The sequence below is a fragment of the Oryctolagus cuniculus genome, chromosome 13 (assembly GCF_051225735.1).
Source record: "Oryctolagus cuniculus isolate XC-2025 breed Fujian yellow rabbit chromosome 13, ASM5122573v1, whole genome shotgun sequence".
NCBI lineage: Eukaryota > Metazoa > Chordata > Mammalia > Lagomorpha > Leporidae > Oryctolagus > Oryctolagus cuniculus.
Window position 1 is genome coordinate 37,306,683 of NC_142879.1, and position 23,591 is coordinate 37,330,273.

Genomic DNA, 23,591 nt, shown 5'->3' on the forward strand with positions numbered 1-23,591 from the left:
CAGTCAATGTCTAGGTAGAAATTCCCCTTTGCATTATGAAGAGAGGTTGTGATACAAGAATGAAGCAATGGCAATAATGCAAACTTTAGAATATGTAGGAAAACAGTTTCCAAACACAGTTAGCTAACTGGAGATAATGTGCTCTTCAATCTTCTGTTGAATTACCCTTCAAGTAGTCTGTAACACAGACTGAGTCAATTGCACTTCATTGGCTGTTGTCATTATACCCAAATGTAAACAATAATGCAGACTTCCCTGATTTTTCTAGCTGTAGTACTCCTTGATGAAAACAAGTAATTAAATGCCCAATAAAAATTGAAAGATGTGTATACTTCTTTATAAAGTCTCTCTGTAAATGCACTTAGCTAAAGAGATTCTATCAGAATAAAAGGAGAGAAGTCCCAAACACAACATCATATACTCTTGAAAAAGTCCTTGTTTGTAAATAAAAGAAAACAACAACAACATAGTATCATCACTATTTGGAGAAAAATTTAGGACTCTAGCAGAAACATACATAAAGAGATGAATGTGTTCACCCTTCTTTCTTTAGCAGCAAGAAACCTGGCTTTTATTATCTATGATATATTTACTTATTTGGTCAAACCTAGGATATGCATGAAGTGATGGTTCTCAGCTGGAAGCAGTTTTGTCCCCTGGGGACGTTTGTCAGCGTTGGGAAATATTTTTGGTTGTCTCAACCTGGAGGGGGCTAATGGCAACTAGGATGTACAACATAGCCCTCACTGTCTTACCTGGTCTGAAATGCCAGTGGTGCCAAGATTCAGAACCCTCATATAAAATCATTTGTGATCTCTAGCCAATGGCCCTTTCAGAAATACATTTACTAGGTGGAATATAACATTTGTGTAGTTATTTTTCTCCTTTGCCTTGCAGAATGTAGTCGTTGTTATCCAGAGTTAGAGATAGCTCTTTCCACTTCCATCTCTGTCTGTGTGACTGTGTTATTCATTTGTAGTACAGTAAAGATCATTTGTTATTGTTTGTATTCATCTGTGGGTTCATCCTGGTTTTATTTCTTTGTTTGCTTATTGTAAGTATGTGGAACATCATGGTTTTTGTAAGTCAGCAGGACCAGAAGGTGTACTCAGAGAAGTGGGAAGCTGCTTTTCCAAAGCTTTCCAGATGATTCTGATATTCGTTTGTTTTCAGAACACTGGTCCAGCTCATCGGCTTTGGAATCAGATAGCCCTGAAGTTAAATTGAGCCTTTCAGATATGTGATGTTGGGTAAGCTACTTTCCCACTCTGAGCTTACAATTCCTACTTCTAAGGATTGTTGTGAAGATGAGAAAAATAGATATGAAATGTCTGTGGCAATGCTTGCACAGAGCGGAAACCCAAATGATAGTTATACTCATTCTTTCATATATTCAGTTAGCAGATCTCAACTGCATTGCCATTCTGTACTGATATACTATCCTCTTTCCTAATGATACAAAGAAATTTAAGACATTGTTCATGCCTTTGAGCAGTTCACATTTTAGAGTACTCACAGAAATGTTGTAGAAATGACCATTTCTGAAATGACAGGCAGTAGAAGAAGCTGAGATTTTAGCAAAGCAGTTTCATGGAAGTTTTCTACAGAAAAGCTTAACTAATGAAGATTATGTGTGTGTCTCTCTAGTGAATTAGGGTGAACCAACAGTAAAGGAAAACCTTTTTCCCTGTCTCTCTCTCACTGTCCACTCTGCCTGTCAAAAAAAATAAAATAAAAAATAAAAAAAATAAAATAAAATAAAAAACTAGAGAAAACAAAGTTGCTTGTCTCTCTCTCAAATCTAAGTCATTTCTGGCTTCTAGTTGTTTGTCTTCACATACACACGTACTCACATGGGACCTTCAAAATTTCTTGTTATAAAAATATTATGCATGGATTTAACTTGTTTTATACCAAAATATTTTTCATTATATTTTCCATGAACTTTTTAAAGTACTTTTGAGTAAGTATTTTAGAATAGTGCTTTGCTATTGTAATGAAGGTGTGAATCATCTTGTTAAATAAAAAGCAGATTTAGAGTCAGTTGGTCTGGTGTGGGGCTTGAGAATGTGCATTTACAAAAAGCTCCTAGTAGATGCAGCTGGTTACAGATCACACTTTGAGTAGCAAGGGTGTCATGGACAGCAAAGAGACTGTAACTGATCACCTGTCTCAACATCTGTGTCTTTCCATCATGTCCTGCTTTAGTGATCACTCCGGTGTAATCAGCAACAGGCATCACAGGCCTGATGGACCCAGGGTACCCAGAGGTAACTGTGCCTCCTGGCAGTCCTAAGTGAGGGCAAACGTGTGCAAGGCAAATAGTAAATTCTTTATCCAAATGTAAATCCTGTAGAGAAATTTATCATATTATCTGAGCAATCAAGCTTAATTGCCAGCTTGTCTTATAAGAACAGGAAGTAAAACAATCTAAGGTAACCATCAGTTGTAGTAACTAATACTGTCCAGGTCAGCTGGTGGACTATAGAGAGTCACAGGAATAGTGAGATGTTAATGAGCCAGTTCAAAGTGATGAGTGGAGGGAGGACGAGGGCTGCTCTGGGAGAGCAAGGCTCTTGAGCTACAGGCAGAGGTTTCCACAGCATTGTGGTCTGGCCATGGATGCAGGACACTGGGGAGCTTTGTGGCAGTCGCCAAGTTAGTGGGCCTCACCCAGCTTCACAAGACAAAGGGTGAAGCATTCACATTGCTGTTTGAGACTGGTCTTCTTTATATATACTTAAGTTGTTTTTCTCAAGTTATAAGCTCTTTTTCCAGTCTAATCGTGATATGTAGACATGCATCCATCTAAATACTGTTATTTTTGTTTTATTTATATTTACAGATGTGAGCCATAAATTTATTTTAAAAGATTTATGTATTTATGTGAAAGAGTTACATAGAGAGAGAGAGAGAGATTTTCCATCCTCTGGTTCACTCCCCAGATGGCCACAATGGCTCAAACACTTGAGCCATCTTCCTCTGCTTTTCCCAGGCCAGGAGCTGGATCAGAAGTGGAGCAACTGGGACAAAAACTGGTGCACATATGGCATGCCAGAATTGCGGGTGGTTGCTCTACCCGCTGTGCCACAATGCTGGCCTCGACAAACCTTAAATTCTAAAATCAACGTGTTTTTCTATTTTTTTAAATATCAAATCATTATTTAGTTCAAAACATCATACTGAAAAACAAGCTACAATGGTACAATGGAGTTAAGGGAAAAAATGTAGTAGGTTTTGTCAATTTTTTATATACTTCATACAAATTCCACTGACTTTGAAATTCTACTTTCTGGCGTTGAATCTCAGTTCTTCCACTTGAGATATGTGCCTATTATTCAATGATTAATTTCACTCAATGTGCAAATGATATCTTGAGATAGTAGATATTAAAGTCACCACTGATAGCAGTGAAGATGTTTTAAATGGACATTCAGGAAGTGAAGACTAACCTGTAACAGTTAATGAGTGGAATTGAAAAACAAATGTCATGATTTAGAAATACAACTAAAGATGTACTTTTTCTAATTGGATCTGTATATTATTTTTGAGATTTTCCTCCTAATGTGGTAACCACTAAAAACTAAGTAAACTGTGATTAGAGCCAGCTGTGGATTTGTACTTTTTCTCTAAGTGTTAAATCAAGATTTTATTTTTAAAAAGCATGTGTAAAAATAAGTTATCATTATATTGTTATATAAATAACAAAATGTTTTATTTGAAAATTTTGAACCATTGATATATAAATTAGAATTTTTTACAATATTTATTTCATGTATCTATCCTTTTAAAATTTCTAATCTCTGTGGTTGGGTTTGACTGAGTTTCTTGGTATGGAAAAAAGTGCACTTCTGTAATTTCTACATTTGGGGGTATGTGGTCAAGAATACTTTGCTCAGGAGGTATAGGAAAAAAGTCTTAAATTTTACTACTGTATGACTTTCTTTTGAAAAAAATATTGAGGACAAATGCTACTAGTTTGCCATCTTGGCTAACTTGAAAATTATCTCCTTTTCAGAGCATTCTCTGTGTCTGATGTTTCAAAGCTTTGTGTTTACTCAATATAGTTTAGCTTGGTTTGGGGCCCTTCGTTTGGGACTACATCTATGGCAACATAAGATCTCTCCTAAACTCCAACAACAGAGGGTAAGAGCTTAAACAGCAAGTGACTATTTAATGCATTACATTAGGTAAATTGACCTTCCCCCAATTAATGAGAGTTCTGGGATCTTCAAAGCACACACACAAAATATTACAAATATTACAGGGCTACCCCTCAAAGTATAAATGAATTAACCACGTTGGCACTATGAAAATTCAGGCCACTTAGGTGTAACTTGCACTAAGCTGCATCTAAGTCTCTTGTGCACATGGCTTCCCTAATACTCTCCTTTCAGTCTTTTGGTCATTTCCTACTGTAGAACCCTGTGGTTCTCATAATTTTTGGTTGGTAGAAACTTTACTCTTGAAATTGGTTGATAACATCGAAGAGCTTTTAATATGTGAGCTCTATCAATTTTTACTATAGTAGAAATTAAAACAATTTTGTTTATTCATTAATTTATTTAGACAAATGTATTACACATCAATTTTAATAACTTATTTCATAAAAATATTATTGTCCAGAATGAAAAAATTAGGATAGTGCCTTTGATTTAGCAAGAGAAATGACCAGCCAGATCATATTATTGTTAACTGAAGGCCTTGAAATAATCTCCTACAGTCATTGGCATGTTTGTTGTTAAGCTACACGGGCTCTTGGTTGAGGTTTGTTTAATATGTGCATATATAATGACATTTTCTCCCAATGAAATTAGCCCTAATTTGTATGACAGAATTTAATATATCCTGTTTTACAGTACAATTTCTCACAAAGAGCCAGCATGATGTTTAATAAAGCACCGTGATTTTCTGGTGCTTTACCATATGAATAAGTTTGAAAACTATTGTATAGGACAACTTGGAAAGACATGTGTAAGCTCAAAGGAGTGGGTATGAGTGAATGAGTGAGTGAGTGTGTGTGTGTGTGTGTGTGTGTGCAGTCCCTATTGTCGCTCCCCCTCTTCGTGGAGGAACGACACAGGACCCTGCGCTGTTCTTTCGTCTGCTCGGCCCTCCCCGGGTTTGCTGCTGGTTCTTCCCGGGTTGGCTACTATCCCTTCCACCTCCGTGGAAGGGCAGTTCCCCCTGGCCGCATTCCCCACTTCCGCAGGGGAGCGGCACACCGCCGGCCGGTTCTCTCGGGGGCTGCACGGGTTCCCTTAGATGTTCCCCATAGATGTTCCTGGTGCATGCCGTCTCTCTCCTCCTTTATAGTCCTTCTCTGCCAATCCCAACTCGGCTGAGTACGCTGCTCTCCAATCAGGAGCAAGTCCTACAGTTAATTGGTTGAACTGGAGGCAGCTGTGCGGAAGCTGTTTACTTCTCTCCCAGCGCCATATTGTGGGAGAGCAGATGCATAGAATAAGTCCTAATTCGAGCAACTTAGTCTAGTCCGGATTGCTCCCCACACCTATGTCTTAGCCACAGGGAGACAAGAGTATGAGGGAAAACACCTTTCAGTGACACTTGTCCAGCTTGGATAATGGATTCACATGTTCCCTTTTTTGTGTTTCTCCTCTGTATTTTTCTAATGTTGAAGACAGAGAGCTAGGCTAGGCTATGGAAAGTCTGAGAGTTAGTGCTAAGAGAATCCCAGCGATAGGAAGGGTAGAAATCTTCTGAGGCTTAGTGGGCAACAAGCTTGATAATAGGAATAACTGTCACTGTTTCGCGTTTGTGTCTTGTGCTCAGATTTAGGCACTTATTGTTTTCAAGAAGTGCTTATTGAGCACTTACTAAGTGCTTTAAACCATACCAAAAAAGTCAGGAAAGACCCAAAACTTATTTTCAGATAAAGCATCCCTGATGGTATGAAGACAAAGTTTAGATCTCTCTGGTAAATAGTACCTGCATTTCTTCCGTAGGCAGGATTAACTTAGTATTGAAAGCAACCGAGCACAATTGTGGCTGGCTGGGGGCCAGCTCTTTGAAGTTCCTTAACTTGCATGGACTCACCCTGTCAATTCCAGAGGTATAGGAAGCCAGAGGGTACTTTGATGTCAGAACTGTGATGAGAGACCATCTTATGTTGTTTCCTTTGAAGAAGAGCTGTTCAAGACAATCTTTGCTTACATAGGACCACTCATTTGACCTAGAAAGCCTAGAAAGAAAAATCCTTTGCCAAAGGGGAATTAAAAGTAGCTACAAATGACCTGAAACATTATGTTTACTTGAAGAGTTTTGAGAGAGATCATTTGGAGTTAATCTGGTTTACCTCAAGGCAAAGGATTAGTTGTTCAAAATGATTCCTTAGGAGAATTTATGGATCAAGGCAATACATTTCTCAGAATTCTTTGAGCACTGGCATGTTAAACTGCAGACATTTCTGGGGAGGGTCAGTTTATTAATAAATGCATGAATTTATATAAACGTGAAGTGTGTGGTTGAGGCATTTTAAAAAGCCAGCTGAAAAGGACTTTGAGAGGGGAAAATTACTATCACAGAAGCTGCAGGCTCAGTTTCAGAGATACCAAGTTATCAGGTTTCTTTTACAATGTCAGATGAATGGAAAATTGGAAACTTCAAGCTGGTATGTGTTGCCCTCTTACACCTTAAAATGTTGCTTGTTAAGACAGGCACATTTTTGAAATACTTGTTTGAATACCTTAAGTACAAGCCCTTATTTTCCTGCCTGCTTGTCATTCTGATTGGCTGTTCTGACTATAGCCAGAATATTTTTCAAGCATTTGACATTAAAAGAAATTTGTCAAAATGTTCTCCTTTACTCTTAAATTCATAGTTGAAAGTACTTACGTTAGTTTCAGGCATAACAGTTTCTCACCCTCACCCTCCAATATTTTCTAGTTCAAAATATTGATGTCTTTGATAATGGTAAAGTCCGTCATCCTAATTTGGCAGGTTGGAACAGGGTTTGGAGATCACGACAGCAGAGAACTGACCTTGCTGAGCCATTATCATTTGGTTGTTTCACTAATACTGAAACTGGATTCAGTTTGGGATTCTCTGGGGTCCTTTGCTATGTATCCCTCAGATGTTGATGGGGGATGTTTCAGAAATTCATAGTTGTGAGTGGATTTGCAAAATGGAGCTGCCTGTTAGGAACAACTTGGCATTTCATACCAGTTGTTTCATTTCAGACCATTTTTAGGAGATGGCTTACCTTTATAGAATTACTTGAAATATCACCATTTGGCCTTACTTGAGTTTTCCCTATTTACTCCTTTTTCTTTAAGATTTATTTATTTATTTGAAAGGCAGAGTTATATATATAGAGAGAGGCAGAGATAGAGAGAAAGGTCTTCTATCCACTGGTTCGCTCCCCAAATGGTCGCAATAACCGGAGCTGGGCTGATCTGAAGCCGGGAGCTTCTTCTGGGTCTCCCACGTGGGTGCAGGGGCCTAAGTATTTAAGCCATCTTCCACTGCTTTCCCAGGTGCATTAGCTGGGAGCTGGATCAGATGCCGACAACCCACTGCAGGTGGCAGCTTTACCTGCTAGGCCACAGCACCATCCCACTCCTGTAGTTACTTCATAGTGATGGGTGCATAATGGAAAGAAGGGCCACTGGTAATTTTTAATTTTAGATATGCTAGCCAATCATAATGTGCATCACATGTGAAATATAGGCTGGCTACTTACTACATGTGTAGTAAGTGAATGAGATGTGAGTGAAATGGAACAAATCCCTATATACATCATGTTTATGGAACAAGTAAATCATCTTTTAAAGCAGTTAAAATTGTGAAGCTATTACATGTGTAGGCCAAACCAATCTTAAGAAGGAAAGACCAATCTTAAGAGTTTGTTGCTTTGGTTGGTTTGGTGTTTTGAGAGACAGTGAGAGAGCACCCACGTACACTGATTCACTCTCCAAAAGCCTTCAAAGGCCGGCACTGGGCCAGGGTCAAAACCAGGAGGTGGGAACTCAGTCCAGGCCTCCCATGTAAGTGGCAGGGGCTCAACTACTTGAGACACCATCTGCTGCCTCTCTGAGTCTGTCTTTCTGGGAACTGGGAGCTGGAGCAGCGAACTGGATGCAAGTACCTTGATGTGGGACATGGGCCTCTTATAGTATCTTAACCACTAGACCAGAAGTCTGCCTCGAGAAACTTTTAAATTTGGAGCTTTTATCAGAATATATTCTGATAACAGGGTAAATCCTGGTGCACATTGAAGGTGACAGATAAACCAGAATATGTTTAGAAAAGTACTTATTTTCTCCCACAAACTGAGTGAAAGCAAATCTTCCTAAAAGTTAACCATATTGAACTATGAAATTTTTCAGGTTTCTTTTTATGTTATTTTAGTGACAACCTTATCTTAACTGTTCATGTCCAGTTTTTACCTGTGTTTTTTCCCTGTTTTAAGGTATTTCTTAGTTTATTTTTAATCTTTTTTAAAAATACATTGAAGGGAGAAAAATACATGGAAAATTAAATGGAAATACCTATTATGTTAGAGACATGGAATAATAGAGGAAAGTATTTTTTAAAATTTCATAATGTTACCAGCATTATTCCAGAAATATGTAAGATTCGAAAGGAAGTTTTTGATTTCTGATCTTGAAAAAGCTTCTTTTAAGGCTTTTTCATGTTGCTACGCCATAATGCGGACCTCGAATTAGAGTATTTTTGCTATTTCCAAGTCAAGATATCCAGTAGATGGTTGGAAACAGCAGACAAAAGAAAGATGGAGACTGGAAATGAGGTTTTGGGAGTCAAGTGTGTTATATGGTAAAGTTAGTTCAAGTTACTCAGGAGGAATGTTTTTAGATGACAAATTTTTATGGGTTGAAGAATAAAAGGTGAGTGAAGAAGCAGAAACAGTATGTGTAAACTACTTTATTAAGAATTGACAGTGAAGTGGAAGGAGGTAAGGAGGAAGGTGGAGTGTTCCGGGAAGAATGTGAGTATGATTGCAAAGCCCCAGAGCAGGAAATCTCTGAGGGTGGGAAGAGGAAGGAGAGACGCCTTAGGTAAAGATAACCGAGAGAAGTGTATCCAAGCAGGATTTGTTTGCTTTATGGCATTTCTCATTTTTACAAATTCTAGATGTTAAAAAATACAGTGGAGAAATCAGAAACCAGGGAAGGTATTATAAGTCTCCTTCAAGTTTAGCAATCAAGGCAGAGATTTTTTTTTTCCAGATTATTTATTTAAGGATTGTTGCTATGGCACAGGTTAAACTACTGCTTACAATGCTGACATCCTATTTGAGAGTACCAGTTCCAGTCCCAGCTGCTCTGCTTCCAATCCAACTTCCTGCTAATGTGCCTTGGAGGGCAATGGATGATGGCCCAAGTGCCCAAGCCCCTGCTTGATTGAGTTCCTGGCCTCTGGCTTCTGCCTGTTACAGCCATCTGGGGAGCGAACCAGAAGAAGATATCCCCGTCTCTTACTCACTCTGCTTTTCAAATAAGTAATTATATATTTTTTAAAAAGCTCTTAAAATTCATGTAAGTGAACATATGAAAATTACAGAATAACTTAGAATACTGAGAATTCCTGGGGATTCCAGTATCTTATTTCTGAATACTTTGGATTCAGAAATGCCATGTAAGAAATTGATGTAACTCAAAGACTAAGATGAAATACACAGTTAGAAAAATAATCATCTGAATAGGGATACTTTTTTAAAAATAGGAAAGAATTTTTAAATCTAGAGAATGATCTGTAAAGAAGTAAACTCATACCTCTTATTTGTGATGAGAGATGGGCTGGGCAAGACAACTGGGGTGAGGTTGATGGGATTTGGAACAGCTCACCAGGGATAAGCCTAAGGAAATACTGTCCAGTTGAAGGCTCAGCTGAAGCAAAGCTGATCCATTAGGGACATTCTGAAAGGCCTTCAGGGATCTTTTACAGAGCTAGCCCCTAAGTGCATCCTTGCTCCTGTACTTATTGTAAGTAGTTAACTGAATAGTAATGAACTTAGAAAGTGAATTCACATTTTGGTGTTACATTGGCTTATATTTATTTTTTAAGATTAAATGATCTTTTTTCAAGAATAATGAAATAGAACTTTCTGTCATTTTTTCTTAATTCCTTTGTGAAGAGATGCTGGGAATACATCTGCAGTTGCACCAGTTCTGACTCCTTATTCCAAGATAGAGGAAATACTATATATTTTACCTCTTTAAAAGAACATTACTTGGGGCCGGCACCGTGGCTCAATAGGCTAATCTACTCTGCCTTGCGGCGCCGGCACACCAGGTTCTAGTCCCGGTCGGGGTGCCGGATTCTGTCCTGGTTGCCCTTCTTCCAGGCCAGCTCTCTGCTGTGGCCCGGGAGTGCAGTGGAGGATGGCCCAAATGCTTGGGCCCTGCACCCCATGGGAGACCAGGAGAAGTACCTGGCTCCTGGCTTCAGATTAGCGCGGTGTGCTGGCCGCAGCACACTGGCCGCGGCGGCCATTGGAGGGTGAACCAATGGCAAAGGAAGACCTTTCTCTCTCTCTCTCACTGTCCGCTCTGCCTGTCAAAAAAAAAAAAAAAAAAAAAAAGAAAGAGCATTACTTGGCCCAGTGCTGTGGTATACTGGGCTAAGCCTCTGCCTGTGGTGCTGGCATCCCATGTAGGTGCTTCGGATTGGCACAGCTGCAGCTGTTGTGGCTGTTTGGGAAGTGAACCAGCAGATTGAAGACCTCTCTGTCTCTCCCTCTCTCTGTCTGTAACTCTATCTCTCAAATAAATCTTAACAACAACAACAAAAAAAGACTGATAGACAAATAGGTCAATGGAACAAGAATAGTGTCCAGAAAGGCTTTTCAACATAAAATGGATTAAACGGATCTCTTTGTGGGGGGTGGATGTGTGGAAAGAAGAACCTTGATCTCTATCACACAGCAAATATAAAAAATAAATTAAAATGGATCAAAGACCTAAATGCCATAAAATCTAAAGCTATAAAACTTTTAGAAGGAAACATAAAGAATCTTTAGGGTATGCAAAGATTTCTTAGTATTTAAAAAAAGCTCTATTCATAAGATTCAAAAATGTTTTCATAAGTTAGTTTTCATGATCGTTACAAGTTTTTTTTAAAGATATCATTTAAAAAATGAAAAGAGGGAGAGAGGCAAGATGGTGGAATAGGAAGGGAGCACACTGATAGTCCGGGGAGAGATAGTTTAATAAAAGTGGAGATACTGCAGGTTCAAGGAAGAGTAGGGGAGGAAACAGCAGAAGAAACTCTTCCGGAACGCGTGATTCACAGCGGACCTGCGTGGAGAGCGTGGGAGCCCACAGTTCGGGACACCAGTGGCAGACTCAACACACCAGCACTGGAACGCGAGGTGAGCCGAACCTCAATAGCCCGAGACACCAGCAGGCAAGCGGAGAGAGGAGACTAGAGGGAACGACCCCCGGGGGGGAAAAGTTCACCAGGCTAACTGGAAGAGAGAGAGAGAGAAAAAAAAAAAGGTGACTGGTACGGACACGGGTTTCTCTCTCTCTGCTCACCTCTCAAGGGCGAGCAAGACAAAGAGCAGGCGCCATCTTGGACATACGTCATAAGCAGAGCGACCTCAGGTCTGCACCGGCCCTGAGCCTAGCAGAAAACCCTGACTCTGGGCGGGGCGAATTAACAGGAGATTAGGACCTAGTAAATTTGTGGTGCTACTGAACTGAGACTGTGAAAAAAGAGACGGTGGGGGAGAGAACTCACGGAATTCACCTGAGCACTCTCCAGAGACGCTACAATTCCGTAACTTTGGCAACCCAGTGGGAGACTGAAGGAGAATTTGAGCCCACTCTGAGGGCTGAACAGATTCCCTGTGTGGTCCTTGGGAAAGAGCTTCTGATCTCTGGCTCCTGTGGGTATATCATTTGCCTGCTAACTAACTCCAACTTCGTTCAGCTGTGCGGAATTACTTCCCTTTTGAATCAAAAGAAGAAAAAGAGAGAGAGAGAGAGAGATTTACCACGCCTAACCTGGGAGTGTCACCTTTGGCACACCAAACAGAGCTCTCAGGCCACACCCATCTCAAGCCCTAAGGCTCCATCAAAAACAGATAGTCCACTTAATCTAGAGTCATAGTATAACAAGAAAAAGCACCACAGTGAAGAAACCAAATATCTCCAATATGCCAAATAACAAATGCAAAAACCGAGGTAATAAAAACAAGGAAGTCACCATGACGCCCTCAAATGAAAAAGACACCCCAATTCAAGATTATGAAGATGATGACATAGAAGAAATGCAAGAAGCAGATCTCAAAAAATTGATAAGAACATTAAGAAGTTCTCAAAAACAAATTCTTGAACTACATAAAGCCTTAATGGACAAGATAGAAAATCTCTCTCGTGAAAATGAAATATTAAGGAGGAATCAAAATGAAACGAAACAACTAGTACAACAGGAAACTGTGATAGTGACTGAAGTGAAGAATTCAATAGATCAAATGAAAAACACAATAGAGAGCCTTACAAACAGAATGGGAGAAGCAGAAGAGAGAATATCGGACTTAGAAGACAGAGAACAGGAAAGGATACAGTCAGACCAAAGAAAAGAAGAGGAAATTAGGAATCTAAAACATATTGTCGGGAATCTTCAGGATACTATTAAAAAACCCAACATTCGGGTTCTAGGAGTTCCTGAAGGCATGGAGAGGGAGAAAGGATTAGAAGGCCTTTTTAGTGAGATATTAGCAGAAAATTTCCCAGGTTTGGAGAAGGACAGAGAAATCCTAGTACAGGAAGCTCACAGAACCCCTAATAAACACGACCAAAAGAGATCCTCACCACGACACGTTGTAATTAAACTCTCCACAGTGAAACATAAAGAAAAGATCCTAAAATGTGCAAGAGAGAAACGTCAGATTACTCTCAGAGGATCGCCAATCAGACTCACTGCTGACTTCTCATCAGAAACTCTACAAGCTAGGAGGGAATGGCGAGATATAGCCCAGGTACTAAGAGAGAAAAACTGCCAGCCCAGAATATTATATCCTGCAAAGCTATCATTTGTGAATGAAGGTGAAATAAAGACTTTTTATAACAAACAGAAATTGAAAGAATTTGTCGCCACTCGTCCAGCCCTGCAACAGATGCTTAAAGATGTGTTACACACAGAAACACAGAAACACGGTCATCAATATGAAAGAAGATAAAGGAAGGAAAGCTCACAGCAAAAGATCACAGGGAATTCAAAGCATATATTAGAACTTATCTTTGGCAAATGGCAGGGCAAAGTTACCACTTTTCATTAGTCACATTGAACGTTAATGGCCTGAACTGTCCAGAAAAGACACCGATTGGGATTTTCTTCTTAACCTGATGCAATTTTAAATGATGCTTAATTTTGTTTTTAAATTTCAAATCCTAGCTCTTACCCATACATGGAACAACAATGAAATTGTACATGTAATTCGCCACTTTGCTACACTAACTTTGTTCCAGGGGTACTTATGATGTACTTTTGAATTTTCTATACATGCAATAATGACATTTGCTAGCAGTTTTATGTCTTCCTTCCCAATATGTATGCATTTTGTATCCTTTCTTTGTGTTACTCCACTGTCTAGTAATTCCACCATAATATTGAAAAGTAGTGGTGAGAAAAAGACACTTCCCCCTTTCTCCAACTTAAGGGAAAACTGTCCAATTTCACTATTAAAGCTGGTTTTGGTAGATATTCTTTATCTAGATGAGGAATTTCTCTTCTGTTCCTTGTTTGCTCAGTTTTTTTATGCCAAATATCTTCTACAAAAGTTGATGTAATCATTTAACATTTTTGCAGTTTGTGTAGTATGTCCAATTTATTGATATTTTTAAATGCTGACAGCCTTGCTTACGTGGGATAAATACCACTTGCTTGTACTACATAAAATTGTTGGATTTTACCTATTATTATTTTGCTTTCTATTTTTATTTTGCATTTTTGTTCATGTGAAATGTTTTTCTATAGTTTTCCTTTCTTAGAAGTTTAACAAGTTTTTTATTAAGGTAATGCTGATTTCACCAATTGAGTTATAAATTATTATCTACACTTCAGATCTCAAGAGGAAATGGTAGAGAGTTGTCCTTTTTTGTACTTGGAATGTATGGTAGAATTCAACTATGAGTTACCCTTGCCTGATATTTTCATTCCTTTTTTTTTGGTGGTGGTGGGAAGAAGTATGCATCTTTGATTCAATTCTTTTAAAGGAAATGGGCCTTGACTGATTATATTTCTTTTTGTGTAAGTATTGGCAATTTGTGTTTCAAGCAATTGTTCTGTTCATTTAAGTTATCAAATTTTTGTGCATAGTGATTTTAGTAGCCCCTTATTATCCTTAAGTTTCCATGGAACATTAATGTTCATTTCCAATGATGACCACTCTTTGATTTCTGATACTGGTAATTTCTTTCTCTTTTCTTAATGAGCATGGAGAGAGGTTTATGAATTTGTTATTTCACTGAAGTATCTTTTGGTTTTGCTGATTTTCATATATTATTTTCCTATTTTTCAATATTATTCATTTATACTTCAATTTTCATTCCTTTTCTTTTTCATGCTTCAATTGTTCTTCTTGCTACAGTTTCTTAAAATTTATTATCTGGGAACATTCTTCATGTGTTTTGTGAACATTCACAGTTTCAGGTGTATTTTGTTGTCCAGACTGTGGTCCATCCATGGAAGCTTGATCTTGTTGGACAAAGAATTCTGTAAATATTATTAGACCAAAGTAATTGATAAGGCTATTAAAGCCAAATTTATGCTTCTGTTTTTTTGCATTTTTGAACAGCCAATTAATGGAAGATTGATGTTCCCAAATATAATAGTGGAACTTTCTCTCTCTCCTTGAAATTTTGTCAATTTTTTAAAAATATTTATTTATTTGAAAGTTAGGGTGTCTGGGTAGAGCAGGAATGGGGAGAGACAGAGAGAGCACACGCGCACGCGCAAGAGAGAGAGAGAGAAAGAGATAAAGAAACAGAAAGAGAGAGAGATCTTCCATTCACTGTTTCACACTTGAAATGGCTGCAATACCTGGAGTTGGGCAGGCTTAAGCCAGGAATTCCATCCTGGTCAACCATGCAGCAGAAAGACAGAGAGATGGATTGAGAGGGGAGCATCTAGAATTCCAAACAGCACTCCAAAATGGAATACAGGTTTCCCAAGCAGTGGCGTACCCTGCTTTGCCAGAATGCCCACCCTCATTCTGTAGGTTTTTGAAGTGTATTTTGCAGGTCTGAATTTAGGTGTATACACAAATTTGCTAGGTTTTAAAGCAACGGCTGCCTAATCATTAAGTAATCTTCCTGTTTGTCTCTGATAATTTTCCTTGTTCTGAATTCCATTTATCTGAAATTAGTGTAGTACCTCCAGCTTTCTTTCAATTAGTTTTAACATATCTTTTGCTATCGCTTTATTTGAACTTGTCTGAATCAGTATATTTAGTGAATGTCCAAAAGACAAGAGGTAGCCGAATGTTGTTATTATACTCACTTTGTCAATCTTTATCTTTTAATGAATATATTTAAACGATTCACATTTAAGCCTTTAAATAAGAAGATGGTTTTCATCCTATTTCACAATGGTTACTGTTCCTCTTCCCTGTCATAGCTAATAAATGATGTTTCTAAGCCCTCTACTGTGAAAAGTTGGTGGGATTCCTCAAGATAAAGCAAAGTATTGGATCCCTAATCCATGTTGCCTGGGAGTTTCCCATTCATGGTAGGAATGGCCTCCAGCCACTGGGTAAAATTGCCTTCACACAAAGTTACCCTCTAAGTGCTTCAGCCAGGGCTCTGTTCCAGATAAGCAGGTCCCAGCTGTGATTCCAGCTTTACGACCTTTGATGATTCCTGGGTGCTCATTGCATTGTAACTGCAACTCCTTAGTATGCCCAGAGAAGCTGTTGATATTTGTTTTGTTTAGCTTATTATTGTTGTAATGAGGAGAGTAATGACTTTCAAGTCTTTTCATTTCGGAAATGATACTTGAAAGAACTTCCACTTTGACTATGACATTTTCTAAATAAGATCGGCGTTGGAGCCTCGGGTGATTACTGACGCCATAAATAAGAGTGTCAATTGTTAAATCAACAACAGGAGTCACTGTGCACTTACTCCCCATGTAGGATCTCGGTCCTTAATGTGTTGTACTATGTGAATTAGCGGTATAACTAATACTCAAACAGTACTTTACACTTTGTGTTTCTGTGTGGGTGCAAACTGTTGAAAACCTTACTTAGTATATACTAAATTGATCTTCTGTATAAAAAGATAATTAAAAATGAATTTTGATGTGAATGGGATGAGAGAGGGAGCGGGAGATGGGATGGTTGCGGGTGGGAGGGAGGTTATGGGGAGAAAAAGCTGCTATAATCCAAAAGCTGTACTTTGGAAATTTATATTTATTAAATAAAAGTTAAAAAAATAAAAAAAGAAAAAAAAGAAAAAAAAATACAAAGAGTGGGAATAAGAGAGGTAAGAGATGTGCAATTCAGGACATGCTCAAGCTGACTTACCTCAAACGGTAGAGTTAGAAACATACCAGGGGATTCCAATTCAATCCCATCAAGGTGGCATGTACCAATGCCATCTCACTAGTCCCAGTGATCAATTTCTGTTCACAATTGATCATAATGATAGGACTAAGAACCAAAGGGATCACAGAAACAAGAATAGTGTCTGCAAATACTAGCTGATAGAATCAAAAAGGGAGAGAACGATCCTACATGGGAAGTGAGATACACAACAGACTCATAGAATGGCAGATGCCCTAAACAGCACTCTGGCCTCAGAATCAGCCCTTAAGGCATGCAGATCCGGCTGAAAAGCCCATGAGAGTATTTCAGGCATGGAAAGCCAAGACACTCTGGGGAAAAAAAAATAACCTAAATGAAAGATCTCCACGAGTGAGATCCCAGTGGAAAGAATGGGTCATCAAAGAAGGAGGTACCTTTCTCTGAAGGGAGGTGAGAACTTCCACTTTGACCATGGCCTTGTCTCAATATGATCAGAGTCGGTGAACTCAGGGGGCTTCCATAGCCTTGACAGCTCATGACAAGAGCCTAGGGTTGAAATCTTTACTTAATGTACACTAAACTGATCTTCTGTAAAAAAAAAAAAAAAAAGAAAGAAATTTTCAATTCCCAACTTGACTCTCACTGGGATTAAACATGACAATAGGTCTGATCTGATTTCATCATCATTTTAAAAAAATCATCTATTATTTTTCACTTTATGTTTCTGTGTGGGAGCAAACTGTTGAAATACTTACTTAAGGTATACTAAGCTGATCTTCTGTATATTAAGATAATCGAAAATGAATCTTGATGTGAATGGAAGGGGAGAGGGAGTGGGAAAGGGGAGGGTTGTTGGTGGGAGGGACGGTATGGGGGGGGAAGCCATTGTAACCCATGAGTCGTACTTTGGAAATTTATATTCATTAAATAAAAGATAAAAAAAAAAAAAAAAAAAAAAAAAAAAAGAGCCTAGGGTGATTACTGATGCCATAAACAAGAGTGTCAATTTGTTAAGTCAACAACAGGAGTCACTGTGCACTTACTCCTCATGTAGGATCTCTGTCCTTAGTGTGCTGTACATTGAGATTTAATGCTATAACTAGTACTCAAACAGTATTTTTCACTTTATGTTTCTGTGTGGGAGCAAACTGTTGAAATCTTTGCTTAATGTATGCTAAACTGATCTTCTGTATATAAAGAGAATCGAAAATGAATCTTGATGTGAATGGAAGGGGAGAGGGAGTGGGAAAGGGGAGGGTTGCGTGTGGGAGGGACGTTATGGGGGGGGGAAGCCATTGTAATCCATAAGCTGTACTTTGGAAATTTATATTCATTAAATAAAAGTTAAAAAAAAAAGAATACAATCAGTAAAGCATCAAAAAAAAAAAAAACAAAAAAAAAAAAAAAAGAAAAAACAAGGCACAAAGTAGGTGAAAATATTTATAACACAGTGTCTGACAAAGAGCTTGTATCTAGAGTATTTAAGGAACTTTTAAAATACAGTGAGATGAACAAGTTAAAAAAATGGGCAAGAACTTTAAAAGACACTTGGAACAGCTAATGGGCACATGAAAGGAGGTCAGCATTGTTATTACCAGGGAATTTATCTAAAGTCCACATGAGACACTGCTAACAACTATCAGAATGGCTGAAATAAAAAAAAGATTGAGAATAACAAGCATTGGAAAGAATGCAAAACAAGTGTAAAATCACATAACTGTGGAAAATAGTCTGACAGTTCTTAGTAAACATGCATGTACTTTATGACCCCCAAATTTCATACCTACATATTTAGCCAAGAAAAGTGAAATGACTTACTCATGGGTGTTCCTATCAGTTTTATTCATAGTAGCTCTGAAATGGAAAAAACCTAAATGTCTATCAATAGGGAACTAGATAAACAAGTTATGATATATAGTTATTCTATAGAATACCTCTTAGCAATGAAAATAAGCCTAAGACTGATATATGCAACAGTATGGTGGAGTCTCACAGACTTGACATAAAAGAATACTTACATATAGCTTCATTTATGAAGAAGAATAAAAGACAAAACTAATCTATGAGAATAGAAATTAAATCACTTTTTGTCTGGCTGGGACACAGTGGGAAAATGAGTAGTGATGGAAATATTACCTATTTTCATTGAGGTTGTTGTTACCAGGATATATCTATTCATTTGTAAGAGCTTATTGAACCGTCCATTTAAAATCTATGTGTTGTATGTAAATTATACTTTAATGATGTTTAAAAATAAGAACATGAAATTGTTTTAAAAATAATTAAGCTATTATATATTTTATTATATTAATGGCTAGTTTTGTATTTTTTAAAAGGCATATTCATAAATTTATGAGAAGTGTTATTTCTAGGATGCTTTATTAAACCTTCTAGGGGGCAGTTCAGTGGCCTTGTCATTAATAATTTCATTTTACACCTAATAGTCCTGGTTAAATCCAGAAATAATGAGTTAAGCCCCATTCCCTCAGGGAACCATTTCTTAAATCCATAGCTTTCACTTTTATTTAAGTGTTTTATATTTTTAAAATAAACACTAGTTTTATTATAGTTACTTTTCTATATTTATAGAGGCTAAAGTACTTGGTGTTTTAGTTAACTATACATTGTACCTTAAAAACACGTGTATGACCATTTTGGATTTATTTTCAAAAGATATTTCCTATCTGGTCTGAATCATAAGAATGTATCTTCTAACATCTAAGTCTTAAATCTTCACAGTAAGTAGAGCATTTTTACTGTCTTTTTTCTTCTGCTTTGTGTCTTGATATCCTGCAGATGAACTGTTGACATTTGATATTCACTAGCCTTGCTCTTTGAAGAAAAGCATAAACCTTCTTATTAAGTCCTCATATTTGTAAAGTTTTGGTCAGTTCTCAGGGATTATAGCTTATAGTATATGGAAGAAATTTAACTGTGGGAACATAAACATGGTTTTGAATGGAAAAAGTCTGCACTGGCAGATGTATTGTAAAAGTTTAAGCCAATATCAAAATGTCTTTTTCAGAGATATGGAGAATTATCTTTTATAAAAGGCTGAGGTCATACAGCAGGCTATTGGGAGAGGGAACAATTATTGAAGTATCAACTTTAATTTTATGTCGTGTAGTGTGTTCTTTGAAAAGTAAATGTGATTGTGTTGAAAAATAAATAGAAAATTTTTAGATAATTTATAACTCTTGTACCCTTCCTTCCAAGTTTTTAGTTTAATAAGAAAAGTAATTTTTCAGGCTGGCACCGTGGCTCACTTGGCTAATCCTCTGCCTGCGGCACGGGCACCCCGGGTTCTAGTCCCGGTTGGGGCACTGGGTACTAGTCCCGGTTGCTCCTCTTCCAGTCCAGCTCTCTGCTGTGGCCCGGGAGGGCAGTGGAGGATGGCCCAAGTGCTTAAGTCCCTGCACCCACTTGGGAGACCGGGAGGAAGTACCTGGCTTCGGATCGGCATAGCGCTGGCCGTAGCGGCCATTAGGGGAGTGAACCAACGGAAGGAAGACTTTTCTCTCTGTCTCTCTCTCACTGTCTATAACTTTCTCTCTCTCTGTCTCTCTCTCACTGTCTAACTCTGCCTGGCAAATAAATAAATAAATAAATAAGAAAAATAATTTTTCAGGAAGCCAGCACTGTGGCACAGAAGGTTAAATAAAGCCCTGGCCTGCAGTGCCGGCATCCTAGATGGGTGCTGGTTGGAGTCCTGGCTGCTCCACTTCTGATTCAGCTCTCTGTTAATGTTCCTGGGAAGGCAGTAGAGGATAGCCCAACTGCTTGGGCCCCTGCACCCACGTGGGAGACATGAAGGAAACTCCTGGCTCCTGGCTTCTGGTTTTGGATTGGTTGATTTCCGGCTGTTGTGGCCATTTGGAGAGTGAACCGGTGGATGGAAGATCTCTCCGTCTCTGCCTCTGCCTCTATCTCTCTGTAACTCTGCTTTTCAAATAAATAACTTTTTTTTTTTAAAAAAGAATAGTTTTTCAATTAAAAGATGTCTAGTTTAAAACATTTTAATTGTGTTATATTTTATATGACCTACACAATTATTTATTTTTATGTATTTTATTGTGTTGTATCTTATATGACCCACACAGTAGCTTACTGCATTTAGCAGCAAGGGTATTGTTTCCATATTTAATAGATAATGTGTGAGATTGCATTCAGGGTTTGGTTGTTTAACATTATCTTAGTTCCCTTACATGTTCTGTGTATATGACCTCAACTTTTCTAAAAAAATATTTATTTATTTATTTCAAAGGCAGAGAGAGTGAATGAGCGAGAGAGAGAGAGCTCTTCCATCTGCTGATTCGAAGAAAAAAGCGAAATTGATCTTTGTCTGCTGATTTACTCTCCAAATGCCTGCAGTAGCTGGGCTGGGCCAGGCCAAAACCAGGGCCCAAATACCTGAATCGTTGTCTGCTACCTTCCAAGGTGTGCATTAGCAGCAAGCTAGGTTGGAAGTGTAGGCAGGACTTGAATCCAGGGACTTGATAGGGAATACGACATCCCAAGCAGCATATACACTGCTCAGCCAAGCAACCGCTCCTGAGCTCAACGTCTTGACCAGTTTAAATTACCTAGTTAATGTTCTTCGGCCCAGATATAAAAACACACCTAACTAAACTATTTTAATTTTGTGACATTTAATCTCAATGTTTCTGGAGGAAATAAAGTACCTTTTTAGAAAATAAATTGTCAATACCTTTTAAAGCAGTTTCTATTTGAAATTTTACTATAAACGAATCTAAGAATATATATTCTTATAAGAACAGTTTATATAAGTATGGTCCTTTACTTTCTCATTTGATTCCTACAACAAGGCCATGAGAAAAAGTTCACAGAAATTATGTTTAATACAGTCTTCTTGTGTTGTTCTGCTGCCTCACCCAAATTTCAGCCTGTTGATTTTAAACAGGAAGGGGGATGGGAATTGAGAAAACAGTCTCTGAATCTATTTGGAACGCTTAAAACTGCTTTAAAATGCTCCTGTGAACTGCCTGAGAAAGGAGGTGTCTTCTTACTTGATAAATTGTCATGGATGATTTCAAGTTGGTGAAATCATTGAGAGTGAGTAAATGGCTGAAGATAATTATGAGCATTGAATTCCAAATTTTATGTGCATCAAATAGTCAAAATCCCATTTAATTGTGTTCTCACTGCAAATGGTGAGGGCCTTGTTTTACATTGTCTAGCTTATAAGAATGAGGTCATTTACCTGGAACAAGAGGAAATGTAATGTTTATTTTTTTAAAAAAAGATTTATTTTATTTGAAAGAGTCACACAGAGATAGAAGCAGAGGCAGAGAGAGAGAGGTTTTCCATCCGATGGTTCACTTCTCAGTTGGCTGCAAAGGCTGGAGCTATGCAGGAGCTTCTTCTGGGTCTCCCACGTGGGTACAGGGGACCAAGGACTTGGGCCATCAGATTCTACTGCTTTCCCAGGCCATAGCAGAGAGCTGGGTCAGAAGAGGTGTAGCCGGGACTCAAACTGGTGCCCACATGGGATGCTGGCACTACAGGCGACAGCTTTACCTGCTATGCCACAGCGCCAGCCCCGAGGGAATGTCGTGTTAAGTACTATGTAGAACTGTCGCCTTCATGAAAATTTTCAAAAAACATTGATCTTGTTGTTAATACTCCCCAAAGATTTCTGACTTCTAGAATTTAAGTAGTTTTACTATGAAATTTAAGATAAGTTATAAAATATGCTATGTAGTTAGGTAAGTTAGTAAAATTAATTTTAAAAAGTAAAATACAGGTAATTGAGTTCCTGCAATCATATGCATATTACCTTATTAACATTGACCCTTAGAGTTGACATTGAGTGCAGTGTAGTGGTTAGGAATTTGGGCTCAGGATTCAGAGTGCCTAGCTATGAATGTCAATTCTGCCACTTTCTCGTTGTGTAACCAGGAACAGCTTTTGTAAGCCTTAGTTTCCTCATTGATAAAATAAGGATAAGCAGTACTTCTTAAGAAGGAAGATTAATCTGGGTCATCTATGGCAGTAGGTGAGGTACATAAACAAAATCCAGTTGGTGAGTGGTTTTGTCTTCACAACACACTTAAAAAGTTGATTTTTAGTAATCTATTTTCTTCCTTCCTTTGAAGCCACTATCTAGTAATGAATCAATTGTCACATGGAAAGTAGGTATCCTATAGAAACTTGTAATCTGGATGATCCTTAGCTGAGTAGTCCGAAAAACTCAATTTTAGTTGTGGTTATGTTTTACTTTTTTTTTTTTTTTTTGACAGGCAGAGTGGATAGTGAGAGAGAGAAACAGAGAGAAAGGTCTTCCTTTTTGCCGTTGGTTCACCCTCCAATGACCACCTCGGCTGGCGCACTGCATCTGGTGCATCACGCTGATCCAAATCCAGGACCCAGGTGCTTCTCCTGGTTTCCCATGCAGGTGCAGGGCCCAAGGACTTGGTCCATCCTCCACTGCACTCCCGGGCCACAGCAGAGAGCTAGCCTGGAAGAGGGGCAACCGGGATAGAATCTGGCACCCCGACCAGGACTAGAACCTGGTGTGCCGGTGCCGCAGGCGTAGGATTAGCCTAGTGAGCCGCGGCGCCAGCCATGTTTTAAATTATAACAGCAACAACCAAAATAACTTAAACCATACCTTTAAGGGAGCATAATAATCTGAAAAATTAGAGATAGGAGATTCAGAATGAAAATAATGAAATAAATGATAATTTATTGCACTATGGTCCCAGTTGAGTTAATTGTGATCTCAACTAATGTCGGGTCAACAAAGTGATGAGTGAGAGCTAAAGTTAGGTACATTTGTTTTTTTAAAATCTGGGAAGTTTATCTAAGGAGACAGAGGACTCATAAAGATAGTTTTGTTGCTACTTTTAAAAAATATTTATCTATTTATTTGAAAGCCAGAGTTGAGAGAGAGAGAGAGAGAATCAATCTTCTATCCACTGGTTCACTCCCTAGTTGGCCATAATGGCCAGGACTGAGCCAAGCTGAAACCAGGAGCCAGGAGCTTCTTCCAGGTCTCCCATGTAGGTGGGAGGGGCCCAATTGTTTGGGCCATCCTCTGCAGCTTTTCCCAGGCCAT

The 23,591-nt window shown here is 38.4% G+C and overlaps 1 protein-coding gene across 48 annotated transcripts in view; it reads left to right on the top strand.

Moving 5' to 3' along the window:
- The window catches only part of DISP1 (dispatched RND transporter family member 1), a 196,096-nt gene that overhangs the window by 69,518 nt on the left and 102,987 nt on the right, over positions 1-23,591 (top strand). For 24 of the 48 annotated variants that reach the window (XM_070055346.2, XM_070055348.2, XM_089312247.1 and 21 more), the window contains one exon: positions 1,174-1,250. The exons of the other annotated variants lie outside the window; for them this stretch is intronic. The gene's annotated coding sequence lies outside the window, so the exon portion shown is untranslated. The remainder of the gene's footprint in view (positions 1-1,173; positions 1,251-23,591) is intronic. 48 annotated transcript variants of the gene reach the window in all.